This window comes from Triticum dicoccoides, chromosome 2B, assembly GCF_002162155.2.
Source record: "Triticum dicoccoides isolate Atlit2015 ecotype Zavitan chromosome 2B, WEW_v2.0, whole genome shotgun sequence".
Lineage (NCBI taxonomy): Eukaryota > Viridiplantae > Streptophyta > Magnoliopsida > Poales > Poaceae > Triticum > Triticum dicoccoides.
The window spans coordinates 435,727,296-435,732,498 of NC_041383.1; positions in this window are offsets into that span (position 1 = coordinate 435,727,296).

Here is a 5,203-nt window from a genome sequence, read left to right on the forward strand (position 1 = left end):
ATCATAGAAGACTATATGATGGTTGAGTATGTGGAGATATTACTTAGACTTTGTTGAATAAGTTGAATTGCAATTGTTTGGTGACTAAGAATATAGGTTGTTGAGTTTCAAGACAATTCATCGTTTGAACCTTAACATGTGAATTGGTTGCTACTTTAACATGAGAAGTTTTCTAAGAAAGAATAGTTGTTATGATGCTAGGAAAAGTGATTGAAATTGTCATTGATCAAACTTGTGCACTTTGCTAGCATTCACACTTCATAAATTATTTCTTTTATCATTTACCTACTCTAGGACGAGTAAGAATTAAGCTTGGGGATGCTGATACGTCTCCAATGTATCTATAATTTATGAATTATTCATGCCATGTTTACAACAATTTTATATGGTTTTGGTATGATTTGCACAGAACTAACCGGACTGACGTTGTTTTCAGCAGAACTACCGTGGTGTTGTTTTTTGTGCAGAAATGAAAGTTCTCCAAATGAGCTGAAACTTTTTGACGATTTTTTTTGGAACAAAAGAGACCCCCAAAAATTCGTTGGAGGGCCAGAAGATCCACGAGGAGGGCACAACCCACCAGGGCGCTCCTAGGCCCTTGTCTGTGCCCCAGTTTATCGTGCTCACCACGAGGCCCATCTGGACGTGAGACCGACGCCAAAAATTCCTATAAATTGAGAAACCATCAGAAATAGCCCTAGATCAGAAGTTCTGCCGCTGCAAGCCTCTATAGCCACCGAAAACTAATCGGGACTCTGTTCTGGCACCCTACCGGAGGGGGGAATCATCTTCGGTGACCATCTTCATCATCCCGACGGCCACCACGATGAGGAGGGACTAGTCCACCCTCGGGGCTGAGGGTTTGTACTAGTAGCTATGTGTTTAATCTCTCTCTCGCACGCGCAATCTTGAGATGTCACAATCTTGATGTATCATGGGCTTTGTTAACATAGATGGATCATATGATGTTTCTCCCCTCTCTATACTTGTTGTGATGAATTGAGTCTTTACCCTTTGAAGTTTTGTCTTGTCGGATTGAATGTTCAGATATGAGAACACATGATATATGTCTTGCATATGAATACCCGTGGTGACAATGGGGTATTATTTTGATTCACTTGATATATGTTATGGCAATCAACTTGCGGTTTCCCAAGGTGACTTTGGGGTAATCTATGCATAGGGGTTGATGCACGTTTTTATTATCTTTTCTCCTTGTAGTTCTCTTTTTTTGACTGGACACTATAGGGAAAGCCCCCACAGCCATTTATTAATAAAACAGAACAGAATTACAAAGGTTACAAAGGCTACCAGTGGTAACCAAAGAAAGGAGAAAAAAGGAATGTACAACTAGAAAAAGAGAAAATACATCTATGGAGGGAGAAAGGAGACCCATCTAACCAAGTCCTCCTTAAATCTCACCTTGATCCTGTGAGAAAGTAAAAGTATATCATTCACAAAAGCCCCCCTTGATGTGTTAAAACTGGGCCTTTCATGCCTAAAGACTTTCCCATTCCTGATGATCCAGATATTCCAGCAAGCAGTGAAGACAACCTCAGCAAAGAAAGGGTGAGCAAAGTTTCTCTTGGCAGTAAGCACAATCTGGCTCATGTCATTGCCAGCCCCCCAATCAATCTGAAGGAAATTCCAAACCCTCTGGCTAAAATTGTAGTTGAAGAAAAGATGATCCCTATCTTCCCTGGTGTGTGTGGGGCAGAGCACACAATTAACTCCATCATCTATATGCCAATGCCTTCTTTCAACCATATCATTGGTGTTAAGTCTATCCATTATTAGCATCCAGGCAAAGACCTTGATCTTCATGGTGCAGCAGCTCTTCCAAATCCAAGTCAAAACAGGGTTGAAAGTATGGTTAATGAACCTAGATACATAGAACTGTTTGGGAGTATAGGGCTCGTTCGATCCATGCCAAGACCAAACATCCTTCAATTCAGGATTCCTCTCATGATTCTGCAGAAGAGTCTCCAGAACCAGAAGCTCATTGTGGGCATGCTCAGAAAGTGGGAGATGAAACTAAGGAAGCAGGTCTGGGGCAGAAAATCGATCCTTGACTAAGACCAGAGAATCCTTGACATAAGAGAACAACCCGGGGAACATGTGCTGCAAAGGCAAAACAGAATCTCCAAGCTGCCATTTATCCTGCCAGAAAAGAGCAGTGTCACCCACATTGACCTTAACCTAGGTGACTTCTCTGAATTGATCCAGAAGTTTAAGGATATCCTTTCACCAGAAAGATCCACTTGGAGAGGTTCCTTGAGGAACAAGCTCATGATAGTAAGAATTCTAAATGAGTTGAACCCAAGGAATATCAGCCCTGTTGAGAAACTTATTGACATGCTTCAGTAAGAGGGCCAAATTTTGAAAACCAATGTGAAGAATGCCAAGCCCTCCTTTGTTCTTGGGCCTACAAATCAGATCCCATGCAGCCAGAGATGGAGCAGGTTCCTGTCTATTTTTCCTCCACAAGCACTGCCTTTGAATTCTCTGCAGCTGCTTCAAAATACCAGGGGCAATAAACAAACTGCAGAGGAAGAAGATTGGTAAGGAGGACAAAGCAGAGTTTAGGTATTGTAGCCGACCACCCTGAGCTAGAAAAGATGAACTAGCAAACATTCTCCTCTCCATGCAAGTAACCAGAGGTAGCACATCAGACATTGCAGGTTTGGTAGTTCCAACTGGTAACCCTAGGTAAGTGAAGGGCATATTTCCCACTTTACAACCAAAAATGGAGGCCAATCTCTGAGTTCCTCCTGAGAAACATTCATTGGGATCATACAAGATTTGTGGTAGTTAACATCCAGTCTAGTTGACTGGGATAAAACTAGCAACATTTTCTTAAGAGCCCAAAGCTATGCTCCATCAGCAGGCACCACAATCAAGGTGTCATCAGCATACTGCACAATTGGGTAGTCCTTGTCATGACAAGGAATAAATAGCTGGAGTTCTCCTCTGAGATGCACATCATTGACCACAGATTGTAAAAGATCAGCAGCAAGAACAAAATGGAGAGGCGAGATAGGATCTCCTTGTCTAACACCTTTTTTACAGACAAAATTCTTCCCAGGCACACCATTCAGCAGAACAGAGGAAGTCCTAGATGTCAATAGTGATTTCACCCAACTAATCCATTTGGCATTGAAACCCTTATGCTTCATGATCTGGAAGATAGCTTCATGTTCAATGGAGTCAAAAGCCTTCTCAAAATCTAGTTTGAGAATCAAAATGGGCCTTTTAGACTGATGGCACTGATGCAAATGCTCCAAGGTCCACCCAATACAGTCTTGAATGGTCCTGGACTTGATGAAACCATACTGATTTTTATGAATGCACATCATTATCAATTCTTGAAATCTATTGGCAGCCATTTTGGACAGAAACTTTATACCCATGCCAGTCAAGGAAATTGGCATGTAATCCCAACCACTTCAGGTGATAGCTTCTTAGGAATGAAAGTGAGAAAGACCCATTAATATTTTCCAAGTTGGCTTTACCATCATAAAAGTCCTGAGCCAAGGCATAAAAATCATGCTTAATAATGTGCCAGCACTTTTTGAAGAGGAGGCCATTGAAACCATTTGGTCTAGGGGCTTTATCAATGGGCACATGTTTGACAACCAAGTCCATTTTCTCAATTGTAAAAGGTTTAGTCAAAACCTCAAGGCCAGGCACATGTTTAAGCAGAACAGACATATCAAAACCCATTACAATACCTCTGGAAACTCCCATCCTTCCTTTGAAAGCACTCCAAATCATTCCTTCCATTTGAGAGTGATCAGAAATAACAGTACCATCAGGCTGTTGCAAGCTAGCAATGGAATTTCTTCTAAATCTTTCTGTAGCCATGGCATGGAAAAATTTAGTGTTCTCCTCTCCCACTTTGATGTATCTAATGGTACATCTCTTCTTCAAGTACAAAAACTGCAAATGCAACAATTTTTTCAAGTGCAGTTTGACAATTTTCCTGAAATTAAATTCCTGCCTAAAGAGAGGTCTGAGCTCCTCCAAGTTATCTAGCAATAATATTACATTGTTACAGCTAGAAATGAGCAGCTTCATCTTGGAAAAACCAGTTTGCCACCTCTTTAGGTCCTGCCTGAGTGTTTTTAGCTTATCAGCAATGATTGCAGAGGAGTGAGATTTATGTGATGGTTTGCTCCAAGATTTCTTCACACACTCAAGAAAACCTTCCATGTGTACCCAGTAACTGAAGATTTTGCACTTAGGAATAGTGGTTTTAATTACCACCACACAAGGCACATGGTCTGAAGCAGTCCTAGCTAAAGGAAGAGCCTCAATAAAAGGATAAATAGAGATCCAATTAGTGGAAGTAAAGAACCAATCCAACTGCTCCAACAAAGGAGAATCTTGCATGTTTTAGACCAAGTATAAGATCTCCCCTTAAGAGGCAACTCAAGCAGACCCAGGTGACCAATGATTTCATTGAAGATAAAAATATCATTAACATCTCCACCTGGTAAATTTCTGTTATCAGAGGACCTGATGAAATTAAAATCCCCAATGACTAACCAGTTATCATCAATTGGAATATTTAGATTGTATAACCATGGCACAAAGTTATCTCTGGCCTCCCCCTTACATGGCCCATAAACAGATAGCAAAGACCATTGTTCATTATTTTGCTTGGAAGTGAAATGCACAATCACAGCAAAAGGTTGAATTTCAACCAACAAACCAGACAACACAGCATAATTCCATACCACAAGAATCCCCCTAGAGGCACCCGCAGATGGTGCAAAAGCAAAAGTATCAAATTGCTTGGGACAAAAAGCCCTAATTTCTCTAATATCAAAAGTTTCACATTTAGTTTCTTGGAAACAAGCAACCACACATTGGCTCTCCTCAATTTTCTGTTTGATAACATGTTTTCTGGCAGGTGAGTTAAGCCCTCTCACATTCCAACAAAGCACACTCCAAGTCTTGCAATTATAAGTACTCATAATAAACCATAGAATTGAATGTAACAAAAGAGCACTACATAGTAGCACCACAGATAGTACAATCCCAACAAGCAAGAAGGTTTTAGGCCTAAGATATTACATGAATAATGAAAGGCCAGAAGGCCAAGCACCACTGCCACCTTAAGGGCATGGCAAACCCCAGAGCTCAAAAGGAGACTAAACATCTCCAGCAAACTCCTTTTCATCCCTAGGATTATCCATAA